This window comes from Glycine max, chromosome 5, assembly GCF_000004515.6.
Source record: "Glycine max cultivar Williams 82 chromosome 5, Glycine_max_v4.0, whole genome shotgun sequence".
NCBI lineage: Eukaryota > Viridiplantae > Streptophyta > Magnoliopsida > Fabales > Fabaceae > Glycine > Glycine max.
Genome location: NC_038241.2, coordinates 21,535,346 through 21,549,571, shown reverse-complemented (window position 1 = coordinate 21,549,571; position 14,226 = coordinate 21,535,346).

Genomic DNA, 14,226 nt, shown 5'->3' with positions numbered 1-14,226 from the left:
TTTCTGTTCTCTTGTATGATTAGTTTATATTTTTTCCATGATTGTTGTGTGAATGACTAGTTGTATTTGTATGTTTCATACTTGTTACGCACTTTGGCTTTTTGTTGATGCCAAAGGGGGAGAGAAATAGGGATTAAATCAAGAACTCACATGAGTAATTAACTTAATTTTAAGTGAAGCATAAATTCAAAAACAAAGGGGGAGAATGGAAATTTATGTGAGTGATCGACTAGGAAAAAGTGTGTGTGTGTGTGTTTCTTGATTTCAGAAGTTGTCATCATCAAAAAGAGGGAGATTGTACAAGCAAAGCTTCATGATAAATCAAAGGTAATTCAAAGGTGTTTTGATGATAACAATGATGATAACAAAAGATAATGACAAAGGTGATGACAAAAAGCTCAAAGATCAATCAAAGAACAACTCAAGTGAATCAAAGATCAATCAAAGAACAACTCAAGTGAATCAAGAACAATTCAAGAGTTCAAGATAAGAATCAAGAAGAATTCAAGACTCAAGAAGAAATTTTAGAGTCAAGAATCAAGATTCAAGGTTCAAGACTCAAGAATCAAGATCAAGATTCAAGACTCAAGATTCAAGAATCAAGAGAAGGCTTAATCAAGATAAGTATGAAAAGTTTTTCTCAAAAATTGAGTAGCACATGATTTTTCTCAAAACATGTTTACCGAAGAGTTTTTACTCTCTGGTAATCGAATACCAGATTGTTGTAATCGATTACCAGTAGTAAAATTGTTTTGAAAAAGTTTTCAAATTGAATTTACAACGTTCCAATTAATTTCAAAATGCTGTAATCGATTACAATGTTTTGGTAATTGATTACTAGTGCCTTTGAACGTTGAAATTCATATTCAAATGTGAAGAGTCACATCCTTTCACATAAAAGCTTTGTGTAATCGATTACACTGATTTGGTAATCGATTACCAGTGATTGTTTCTGAATAAAATCTAAAGATGTAACTCTTCAAATGGTTTTTGATTTTTTCAATTTGGTTTTAAGTTTTTCTAAAAGTTATAACTCTTCTAAATGGTCCTCTAGGCCAGACATGAAGGGTCTATAAAAGCAAGGCTTTGATTTGCTTTTCAAGACACAATTTTCAATCAATCTTATACAATCCTTTACAAGCCTTGAATCTCTTTGAACTTCTTCTTCTTCTTTGTGCCAAAAGCTTTCCAAAGTATTCTGGTTTTCTAAACCTTGAAAACTTGTGCTATTCATCTTTTCATTCTCTTCTCCCTTTGCCAAAAAGAATTCGCCAAGGACTAACCGCCTGGATTCTTTTTGTGTCTCTCTTCTCCCTTTTCCAAAAGAACGAAGGACTAACCGCCTGGATTCTTTTTGTGTCTCTCTTCTCCCTTTTCCAAAAGAACGAAGGACTAACCGCTTGAATTCTTTTGTGTCTCCCTTCTCCCTTGTCAAAGAATTGAAAACGACACAGTCTGAGAATTCTTTTGATTCTTCCCTTTCCCTAATACAAAAGTGTTCAAAGGACTAACCGCCTGTAAATTCTTTTGTATCCCATTCACAAAGTATCAAAGGTTTAACCGCCTGAGATCTTTGTCTTAACACATTGGAGGGTACATCCTTTGTGGTACAAGTAGAGGGTACATCTACTTGGGTTGTTGACTGAGATCAAGAAAGGGTACATCTCTTGTGGATCAATTCTACTGGAGGATACATCCACTAGGTTCAAAGAGAACAAGGGAGGGTACATCCCTTGTGGATCTTTGTTTGTAAAAGGATTTTTACAAGGTTGGAAAAGAAATCTCGAGGACCGCAGGTCGCTTGGGGACTGGATGTAGGCACGTGTCATACCCTAATTTCGTCCGGGGATTGTTATTTGATGATATACAACCTTTGATTGGCCGCTTCAAGATACTTGGCACCCTTGGTTGCACAATATGTGAAGTCCTGAGACGTGCCGAAAATCAAAAGGAAGCAGGCTTGCGCGATCCGTGAAATTCCGTAATGTGACGGAAATCGAAAAGATGTGTTTTTGCGCAATTCGTGAGTTTCCGTAACTTCTTCGGAAGCTAAAAAAGAGTAAATACATAATCCGTAAGGATTGGTAACCTTGCGGAAAAAAAATAAGTATCGTTACGAAATTCGTAAAGTTTCGTAACGTTACGGAAAAAGAATTACCAAAAAAAAATAAAAGGGGGGGTACATTTAATAAAAAGGGGGTACAAATAGCAATCTGGCCCACTTGGGCCTTCCAGATCCTTCCTCCAGAAGACTGTTGCTTCTGGAGGAAGCAACCTTGCTCGCCTGGGCGAGCTGGGTGGCAAGCTCGTCCTCTATTTTGCTATCAATAGGGGGAGGAGTGAAGAAGAAAAGGGGTTCAGCCTTCTTGGCATTTCGTATTCTCTTAAATTTGCTGAGGAAAATTGTTTCCGTGAAGAAAATCCAAGCCGAGGCGCTTCCGTAACGTTTCCGTGAGTAATTACGCGAAGATTCTCGACCATTCTTCAACATTCATCGTTCGTTCTTCGTTTTCTTCAGTCTTCAACGGGTAAGTACCTCAAACCGAGCTTTTCAATTCATTCTATGTACCCGTGGTGGTCCACATTGTGTTTCATGTATTTTAATTCTCATTTTCATTCGCTTTTTATACCCCTTTTTGACGTGCTTAAGTCATTTATTTAAGTCATTTCTCGCCTAATCTAAAAATAAAATAAATTTCCCCCGATCATTTGAATTGTATCATCCGTTAATTTCGGTTAAAATGAATTTCGATCGTTTGGTCGTGCCGTAACCACGTTGGAAATAAAAAAAGAGGTAAAATAATAATATAATAATCAAAAATACCCTTTTAGTAAAATAAAGCGAAAAATCAATTGGACGTTTTCTCTTGGAATTTCTCATTCTTAATTGAATTGACTAATAACTAAAGTGAAACTAAGGCTAAAATCAACTCGCCTAGTCAAGCTTGTCCACAAAAAATAGGGTTTTGAAAGTTTATCATTTCAGTTTCTTACCAAGTAAAATGGATCATTTTTAAGGTCCAACGACTTAAAATGATCACCTTTCAAGTAAAAAGAATCACTTGATTCACGCATAAGAAAGAACTACATAGGTCTGATTTCCTCTTTGATGGAGGGTACGTAGGAGCAAAAGCCCCGCTTTTGTCGACCTCAAAAAATAAAAAGAAATAAAGTTAAGGTAACACAATTTCCACAATTCTAAAAAATAGGCTGTTGTCCTTCAAGACAAACGTAAGAGGTGCTAATACCTTCCTCAACCGTAAATACAACTCCCGAACTTAGAATTTTCATTTTTGATCGGTTTCCTTCGGTTTTCCCGACATTTTCCACAAATAAAAGTTGGTGGCGACTCCGCGCATCTTTCCTCCTTTGGAAAGCGCACCCGTGAGTCTCGCCTCGCTCGCCCGCAAAAGGGCACGTTGCGACAGTTGGCGACTCCACTGGGGACCTTTTTGTGAGTTAGGCCTATTTTAAGGAATTGTGGATTTGTGAAACTTCGTGTGTGCTTTTGTTGAACTGTGTAAATGTAAATAATTGTTGTCTATTTTCGCATTCTTTACACTGCATTCTAAGCACCCACGGGTTTGAGTAAAAAAAGGGGCCCTACACCCGGGTTCATGGGAATTTAAGGAGTGGAGGTGAATCTATCATCATGCTAGGTCTCCGACTTGCTTGATAATAGTGAAACCTCGTCTAGAGCTTTCTCTCTTTATAATGTGTTGTCGCTGGTATTCCATACCACCACAATATTATTATCTTGAGTGATGATACCTCTAGAGAACGACCGTGTGAGTTATAAATTGTTGGGAAATAGTTATTAGAAACCCCTAGATATTGTCCTATAGTTTCCCAAATAGGGGAAAAGAGCAAACACGCTCCGTTCCATTTGTTCTCATGCATTTTTTGGTAAATAGCACTAGTTTATAGTTTTGCTAGCGATGTTTGGTTTCTTTAGAGTAATACGTAACCCTTTTAATACTACGTTGAGACGCCATCATGCCCAAAACGTAGCATTAAAATTGGATCTCTGCGGTCTCGTATGTATAAGTTCCCCCTTTGTGTGGTTGTCTTTCTGTTTTCATGCATACGCATTGCATCATTCATGTCGGAGTCTTGATCCACCCCCTTTTTTAGGTAAATGATGGGGACAAATCAAAACGGCAAAAGGTTTTATCAAGTCAAGGTTAAAAGTCTAGATGTCACTAGCCTCAAGGAATTGGGATGATTGATGGGACCTCTCCAAAGGCAAGCCTTCCGCAAAGTGTACGGGAAGATTCTAGATTTGACCGCAGCGGAGGTATTTACGGAAGCTGTTGTATCCCTCGCCCAATACTATGACCAGCCGTTGAGGTGTTTCACGTTTGGGGACTTCCAAATGGTACCAACTATTGAAGAGTTTGAGGAAATATTAGGATGCCCTCTTGGGGGGAGAAAACCGTATCTTTTCTCCGGCTTTCTTCCTTCCTTGAGCAAGATTGCAGCTGTGATTGGAGATTCAGCAAAAGAGTTGGATCGCATGAAACAAACTCGCAATGGAGTAGTGGGCTTGCCACGGAAATACTTGGAAGGCAAGGCAAGGGATATGGCGAGCCAAGAGAAGTGGGGCCCGTTTGCGGATATTTTAGCTTTGCTGATTTTTGGGGTTGTCCTCTTTTCCGAATGTTGACGGTTTGGTAGACTTAGCCGCCATTGATGCTTTCCTCGCATATCACCATAGCTAGGAAAGTCCAGTGGTGGCTATCTTGGCAGATTTGTTTGACACCTTTGACCGGAGGTGTGAGAAAAATAATGCACGGATTGTCTGTTGTTTACCCGCTCTTTGTGTATGGTTGATTTCACACCTATTCCGACAAGACACGAGACACCCGTGTCCACTTCAAAGCTATTGCTCATGCGCCGAAAAAGGAAGAGTCGATTGGGACCAACATTTGGCTGGGATAGGGGGCAGCGCGATCAATTGGTTTCCTCGTTGGAAGGAAGGCAAGGAAGGAGTTATCTTCTCGTGTGGGGACTACCCTAATGTTCCATTGATAGGGACTAGGGGTTGTATTAATTATAATCCCGCACTCGCCATAAGACAGCTAGGGTATCCCATGAGGGGAGCGCCAACCGAAGAAAGTCTCTCGCCTTTCCTTGTGAGGAATCTAGGCGCGCAAAGTCTCAAGGCGATACAAAGAGTCCACAAGGCGTGGAGAAGTCCGTTGAGGAAAGACAAGGAGCTTAGGGGCATCCGTAATGGTGTCATCGGAGGTTATCATGGATGGCTAAGAATTCACACGCGAGGGTTAGATTGGCTCTCCAAGTTGAAAGTTATCGATGAGGAGGACTTCGAAGCTCCGGAGGAAGATGAAGAAGTCCGAGCTCTAAAATTAGAGCTAGGGAAGGCAAGACTCGCCAAGGAGAAGTTCAAGTCAGCTGCTACACACATCCGGAAGGAGTGCACCGAGTTACAAGAGGAAAACGCGGCCACTGCAAGAGCCCTTGAACAAGAAACCAAAAGGGCCCGCAAGGAGGAATATGGCCGAGAGAAATTCTGAGGAGCATTGTGGGGTAGCAACAATGAGCTCAAGCTCCGAAGAGTTAGTTGCTTGCGCGAGGTCCAAAAGGAGTTTGGCTCAACACTTGGAAGCCACGGAGCAAAGCATGCTAGCTATCATAGGGCAATACAAGGAAGAGTTGAACCAGTCTGTGGCCCATGAACAAAAGCTAGTGGAGGATTTTGCACAAGTGTACGCCGAAAAAGAAGCAAGAGGGAGGGTGATTGATGCATTGCATCAAGTAGCGACTATGTGGATGGATAGGTTCGCCTTGACCTTGAATGGAAGTTAAGACCTCCCGCGTCTATTAGCCAAAGCAAAAGCCATGGCCGAAGTGCGTACGGCCCCCGAGGAGATTCATGGGCTAATCAATTACTGTCAACACATGATAGATTTGATGGCCCATATAATTAGAAATCATTAGATTCTCTTGTAACACCTTTGTATAATCTTGGCTAGATGAAAGCTTTGTTCTTTTTATAAAATGAGAAGTTCTGGACTCATCACGTTACCTAAAAACCTTTGGGTGGATCCAAGTGCTCCGATTATTCATTTGCATATTCATGTTTTGGTGGCATACTCACCTTTGTTTATTTCTTTAGGAAATTCATCATAACTAAGAAAACACCAAGGCACCCCTATAACACTCGATCCAAAAAAATGGATAATGAAGAGGGCGTGCAGGAACAGATAAAGGCCAATCTATCGGCCTTAAAAGATCAAATGGCTTCCATCTCGGAGGTCATGTTAAAACTCCAGAAAACCATAGAGGACAAAACCACGGCAACCGCCTCCAGTACGGTTAGGGAAGCGAAGCTGGTGCTGCAACCCGCTTTAAATCCGGGCCGAGACAAAAACACGGCTGTGTTTGGTCGAAGGTATAGTCCGCAAGCTTATCCTTATGGCTTGCCTCTGGATTTCACTCCCCGTGCCACCCCGGAAGATTTAAGCCAAGCCCCTACTTTTGAGGGGCAACTCCCGCCTTATGACGACTATCCCGGGCAAGACGATGAGGAAGGAGATACCCATCTTGGCCCCCTGCTCCACCTCAAAGATCCGTCCTCACATGAACTACCCCAACCGAACATAGTCCACCATATCCCGGCCTCACCCACACCTGTAAAAGAATCTGTTCCCTTCGCGGAAGATAAGGGAAAGATTGAGGCACTTGAAGAGAGGTTAAGAGCAGTCGAGGGCCTTGGCAATTACCCATTCTCGGATTTAGTGGATTTATGTCTCCGGCCCAATATCGTCATTCCGCCCAAGTTCAAAGTGCCAGACTTTGATAAGTACAAAGGGACGACATGTTCGAAGGGGCATCTTCGGATGTATTGCCGAAAGATGGGGGCGTATTCTGCGGACGAAAAATTGTTGGTCCATTTCTTTCAAGACAGCTTGGCCGGGGCAGCTGTAGCATGGTATACCAATCTGGAAGCTTCCCAGATCCGATCATGGAAGGACTTGGCAACTGCCTTCATTAGGCAGTACCAGTACAATACGGACATGGCTCCCGATCGAAACCAGCTTCAGAGTATGACTAAGCGAGAGCATGAGTCCATTAAGGAATATGCCCAAAGATGGAGAGATCTCGCAGCCCAAGTTGTACCGCCCATGACGGACAGGGAGATGATCACAATTATGGTAGATATGTTACCCACGTTCTACTATGAAAAGCTAATAGGCTACATGCCAGCTAACTTTGCGGATCTCGTCTTCGCCGGAGAAAGGATTGAATCTGGACTATGGAAAGGCAAGTTTGAATATGCTGCCAATATGGCCCCCAACAACAACAGAAGAGCCCCAGTAGTGGGCGCGAGGAAGAAGGAAGGAGACGCCCACGCGGTCACCACCGCCCCGATGCGGATGAAAGCACCCCAAAATATCCAAAGCTCATACCAGCCCAATCCCCCAAATTTTTTAATCCGAGCCGGGAATTCTCTCCCGATTCAAGTAAAAGGACCACCCGCAGCAGAAAGAGCGCCGACCCAACGCACGGCTCCAGCCGCTCCCTGGCCAATTAATAATACAGCCCCCGGCGCGAGCTATAAATATGCACAGCACCCGCCCCCGAGAGATAACTTCTCCCCTATTCCCATGGCATACTCCGAGTTATGGCCTTCATTATTGGAGAATCACTTGGTGGTGACCATACCCGGAAAGGTCTTCCAGCCACCCTACCCCAAGTGGTACGACCCGGGTGCCAAGTGTGTGTACTATAGTGGAGCTCCTAGACACAATATTGACTCATGCATCCCGTTCAAGTATAAAGTGCAGCACCTGATTAGTGCCGGCTGGCTAGCGTTTCAGGAGGAAGGCCCAAATGTTAAAACCAACCTGCTAGCTAGTCAATGAGGGGCTAGCGTGAACGTCGTCGAAAAGGACGGGCCATCGTGGGCAAAGAGATTAGGAGAGGTGGTTACTTCTAGACGCTTCATCTATCAATCACTGCAAGCGGCGTGCATGGTCTCCCGAGGTGGAGACGAAAGGGATGAATGTTTGTTTCACCTCGGGGAGTCGCATGACATGGAAACCTGTCCCGTGGTGGAAGAATTGCTTCAGCGGCTCATGGATTACGGGCAGCTTGAAGTGTCCATAGGAGTGAGGGAAGAACCATAAATTTGCATGCAGTCAGAAGAGAAGAAGGTTCCTCTAACCCCCAAGGCCCTAGTGATATGTTTTACTAGGAAAGGGACCGGTTCCACACCCATATACCCCCGGACGGCACCCAAGCCAACACCATTTGCATATCAAAGTAATAAGGCCGTTCCGTGGAAGTATACCCCTCCCGCGTCCAACGAAAAAGTTGCAACCGAAGTTGACTCCCTATCAGCTAAGGTAACGAACATCACCGGCCTCAGTGGCGTAACCCGCAATGGTCGGGTGTTCGCTTCCCCTCACCCGGCGGAATTGCCCTCTAAAGGGAAAGCGCCCATGGTCCAAGAGCCCACAGATATAGCCACCCCCTCGAAAGAAGTAGATCCTCCAGTGGTAAGAGGGGCCGAAAAGAAAGAGGGACTTCAAGGAAAAACAGTGACTTTGGAAGAGGCCCATGAGTTCCTCCGCCTCATCCAACAAAGCGAGTTTAAGGTAGTCGAGCAACTGAATAAAACTCCAGCAAGGATCTCTTTGCTTGAACTACTCATAAACTCCAAGCCTCATCGTGCACTGTTGATGAAGGTCCTTAACGATGCCCATGTAGCACATGATATCTCAGTGGAGGGTTTCGAAGGCATCGTTAATCATATAACCACCAACAATTATATCGCGTTTGCGGAAGAAGAGATTCCCGTTGAGGGGAGAGGACACAACAAGGCTCTACATGTGTCGGTGAGATGTATGGACCACGTTGTCGCAAAGGTACTTATCAACAATGGATCGAGCATAAATGTAATGCCGAAGACCACTTTGGAAAAGCTTCCTTTTAGTGCGTCACGTTTAAAACCAAGCTCGATGGTGGTGCGTGCCTTTGATGGTACTCGGCGGGAAGTGATGGGGCAAATCGACATTCCCATTCAGATAGGCCCCCACATTTGCAACGTGGTGTTTCAAGTAATGGATATAAATCCCGCCTATAGCTGCTTCTTGGGAAGACCGTGGATTCATGCACTGGGAGTGGTCCCTTCAACGCTTCACCAGAAATTAAAGTTCGCAGTGGGTGGACTTTTAGTGATAGTGTCGGGAGAAGATGACATGTTAGTGTGCTGCCCCTCCTTCTCGCCATACGTAGAAGCGGCGGAAGAATCATTGGAAACGGCTTTCCAATCCTTTGAGGTGGTGAGTTGTGCCTCTGTGGAACCAAGTCCGTCGCTACCTTCTCTCTCCAAAGCGGCCATAATGGTGGCGCGTGTTATGCTCAGGAACGGATTTGAGCCCGGAATGGGTCTAGGCAAGGACAGCCTCGGGAATGCCGACGTGGTCGATATCAAGGGAAATCCATACAAGTATGGATTAGGGTATGAACCCGGGACGCCGGGGAGGAGGAACGTGCCGTCAAGATTTTGGGCGGGTAGGGTATGGCCCGACCGTATTAGCCAGTGTTTCACCAGCGCTGGAATGGTGTCCGAGGAGGAGGTGGCAGCAATAGAAGAGGAGTTCCCTCAAGACCCACCAAGTTTTGTGCAACCATGCCACCCCGATTCCCAAGTGGGGAATTGGCGCGTGATAAGCCAGTCAAAAGTCTATACCCTGATTCAATGTAATTAGAGCCTATAGATTTCCTTTCTTTTTTGTTTTGTGAAACCTACCTTATTAAATAAACAAAGAGATCTTGTTTCATCTGTTCTTGCGGTCCCACCCTTTCTCATATCATTTTGCATGTTTTTGTTTCTTTTGTCTTGTTTGGTATAGATATGAGGGTCGATTCTTTCAGGATCCTAACAACGAGGGTTTGACAGTCGATTTCGATCGAGATATAAGCCAAACGATAAACGAGGAAGAGGAAGAGGACGTCCTGTCACTAGAGTTGGAGAGGTTGGTCGCTCAGGAAGAACGTGAAATGAAGCCTCACCTAGAAGAAACTGAATTAGTAAACTTGGGGACCACGGAGGAAAAGAAAGAAGTAAAGGTAGGAACCGGTATGACTGCGCCTATCCGCCAAGGCTTGATAATCCTTCTTGAAGAGTATCAAGATGTCTTTGCGTGGTCATATCAAGACATGCCCGGTCTGGATTTCGACATTGTGCAGCATAAGTTGCCTTTGAATCCTGGGTCCTCCCCGGTTAAGCAAAAGTTACGAAGAATGAGACCCGAGATGTCTTTAAAAATTAAAGAAGAAGTAAGGAAGTAGTTTGATGCAGGTTTCTTAGCTGTGGCGCGGTACCCGGAGTGGGTGGCCAACATTGTCTTGGTCCCGAAAAAGGACGGCAAGGTTCGAATGTGTGTAGACTACCGGGACTTGAACCGAGCCAGTCCTAAAGACAATTTTCCCCTGCCACACATTGATATATTGGTAGATAATACAGCCAAGTTCGCCCTTTTCTCATTTATGGATGGTTTCTCGGGGTATAATCAAATAAAGATGGCACCCGAAGATGTAGAGAAGACCACTTTCGTCACCCTATGGGGGACATTCTGCTATAAAGTGATGGCCTTCAGGTTGAAAAATGCTGGGGCAACCTATCAGCGTGCCATGGTGGCATTGTTCCATGACATGATGCATAAGGAAATCGAGGACTACGTAGATGACATGATTGCCAAGTCTCGGACTAAGGACAAACACCTTGTCAATCTGTGTAAGTTGTTTGGAAGGTTACGAAAATACCAATTAAAACTAAACCCAACCAAATGCACCTTTGGGGTGAAGTCGGGGAAGCTGTTAGGATTTATCGTAAGTCAGAAAGGGATAGAGATAGATCCCGAGAAAGTGAAGGCCATCCTTGAAATGCCAGAACCACGCACGGAGAAGCAGGTTCAGGGGTTTTTAGGCAGGTTGAATTATATCACGAGATTTATCTCGCAGCTCACCCCTACCTGTGAGCCCATTTTTAAGCTGTTACGTAAAAACCAGGCGGTCTTATGGAACAGTGACTGCCAAGAGGCCTTCGAGAAGATCAAACAGAGTCTCGCGAATCCTCCGGTGCTCATGCCACCTATAACAGGAAGACCTCTTTTCCTATACATGACCGTGTTGGACGAGTCTATGGGGTGCGTGTTGGGTCAGCATGATGATTCTGGAAAAAAAGAACAAGCCATCTACTATCTGAGCAAGAAGTTTACCGCATGTGAGATGAATTACTCAATGCTGGAAAGGACATGTTGTGCTCTGGTATGGGCATCACATCGGCTTAGGCAGTACATGCTGAGCCATACCACGTGGCTTATTTCCAAAATGGATCCCGTGAAATACATCTTTGAAAAACCGGCCCTCACGAGACGAATCGCTAGGTGGCAGGTACTATTATCTGAATTCGATATCGTTTACGTCACCCAAAAGGCGGTAAAGGGAAGTGCCTTAGCGGATTATTTGGCCCAGCAATCCCTCCAGGATTATCGGCCGATGCACCCCGAGTTCCCAGATGAAGATATCATGGCCCTGTTTGAGGAGAAGCGGATGCACGAGGACATTGACAAATGGATTGTTTGCTTCGATGGGGCATCAAATGCTTTGGGCCACGGAGTAGGGGCAGTCCTTGTATCCCCGGATGATCAATGTATTCCTTTCACGGCTAGGCTAGGTTTTGATTGTACCAACAATATGGATGAGTACGAAGCATGCGCCCTCGGGGTTCAGGCGGCCATTGATTTTGATGTAAAACTACTCAAGGTGTATGGGGACTCAGCTTTGGTGATACGCCAGTTGAAAGGAGAATAGGAAACTAGGGATCCGAAGTTGATACCCTATCAAATTCACATCTTGAGGTTAGCCAAGTACTTTGACAACATTTCCTTCCACCACATATCTTGGGAAGAGAATCAAATGGCTGATGCATTAGCCACCCTGGCATCCATGTTTCAACTTGCCCCACACGGGGATTTGCCGTACATCGAATTCAAATCTCAAGGCAGGCCGGCATATTGTTATGCAATAGAGGAAGAGCGGGATGGGAAACTATGGTATTTCGACATCAAGCAGTATGTCGAGAACAAAGAATACCCACCAGGGATTTCTGACAATGAAAAAAGGACGTTGAGGAGATTGGCTACTGGTTTCTTTGTAAGTGGTACCATCCTGTACAAACGAAACCACGACATGACCCTCCTACGATGCGTAGATGCCAAAGAGGCGAACTTCATGATTGAGGAGATCCGCGAGGGTTCCTTTGGGACACATGCCAATGGGCATGCTATGGCCAGAAAAATCCTTAGGGCCGGTTATTATTGGCTCACCATGGAAAGCGATTGCTGCACTCATGTAAGGAGATGCCATAAATGTCAGGCATACGGGGACAATGTCAATGTTCCGCCACATCCTCTGAATGTTATGTCCGCCCCTTGGCCTTTTTCCATGTGGGGAATAGATGTCATTGGGGCCATCGAACCCAAAGCGTCGAATGGTCACTGCTTCATTCTTGTGGCGATAGATTACTTCACCAAATGGGTCGAAGCAGCTTCCTATACTAATGTCACAAGGAATGTGGTAGTTAGATTCATAAAGAAGGAGTTGATTTGTCGATACGGACTCCCCAGAATGATGCAGGAGATGTGCGAAGACTTCAAGATCCAGCATCATAACTCTACCCCTTATCGGCCAAAGATGAATGGAGCTGTAGAGGGTTCGAATAAGAATATTAAAAAGATTGTTCAAAAGATGACAGTGTCATAAAAAGATTGGCATGAGATGTTGCCTTTCACCCTGCACGGATATAGAACCTCGGTATGAACTTCTACTGGGGCAACACTGTATTCCTTAGTTTATGGGATGGAAGCAGTACTCTCGTTTGAGGTGGAAGTTCCTTCTCAGAGGATAATAGCAGAATCCGGCTTGGAAGAGTCAGAATGGGCTCAAGCACGCTACGACCAACTCAACCTCATTGAAGGTAAGCGTTTGACAGCCATGAGCCATGGGCGTCCGTATCAACGAAGAGTAAAGAACGCATTCGACAAGAAGGTACGTCCGCGCAAGTTCAACGAGGGGGACCTCGTGCTGAAAAAGATGTCCCACGCTGTTAAGGATAGTCGAGGCAAGTGGGCCCCGTATTATGAAGGACCTTTCGTGGTGAAAAGAGCTTTTTCTGGGGGTGCTCTGATACTCACCAACATGGATGACGAGGAGCTGCCCTCGCCCGTGAACTCCGATGTAGTTAAACGATATTACGCTTGAAGTCTGGGGCAATCGAGAGGACCGTTGCATGTTTTTTATTTCTGAGTTGTTCTCGTTCCTTTTGGTTTCCTCTAGGGATTCCCATTCACTGTATTTGTCTCGTTTCTTTGAAAAGGAAAAATGGGCGAGGTTTCAGTCCTCCCTTTGGTTTCAAACTTCGTGTTTTAGTTTGTTATAACTTGAGCCCTCTTCGCTCGGTGTATGGGGTGCCCCAAACACTTATTTAAAATTGAATCTAACCAGCCTTCACTAAAATAAAATCATCGCATTAGAAACATTCATACATGCACATGCACATGCATATCTTGTGATAGCAAGGAGCAGAATCGTCTTAGGCCACGGTCAGAAGTCAAGACAAGTCAATGGCAGAAATCGACAAAGGTAAGACGATGACCGGTCACGATTGGCCGCATATTGTATGTCTCCTACATGCAGGTACTTAGGGAGGGAGGCAAATGAAGGATAGGAACGCGACCGACCGATCGTTTCCCCTTCCCGGCGCTAGGCCAGCGGAGAACATCGCTGTAAAGCAGCCCAGTATCCTTTGAATTCGTAGTATTTTACTACTATTGTTTGTTTTTTTTAGTAATCAACGCCTAATTCTAACTTAAGTAGGTTCAAGTTAGGCAAAACGCTAACCCATAAGAGGGGGGAGGCATGGTTAATGCACCCCTAAAAAAAATGGCAGGTTTGCTCGCCTGGGCGAGCAACCCCTGCACCCAAATTATAAAAACGAGGGAGGGGAACGTTTTGGCATCCAAAAAACTCCCCCCCCATTCAAAAGAAAGAATACGAAGGCTTGCGGTTTTTTGCTCCCACAAGCCACTTTTGGTTGCCTTTTGCTTTCATTTTTGGTGTTATAATTCACTCCAACAAGTAAGTATTCAATCCTTGATGTTTTTAGCTTCCCATTGGTATATTTTCTTCATC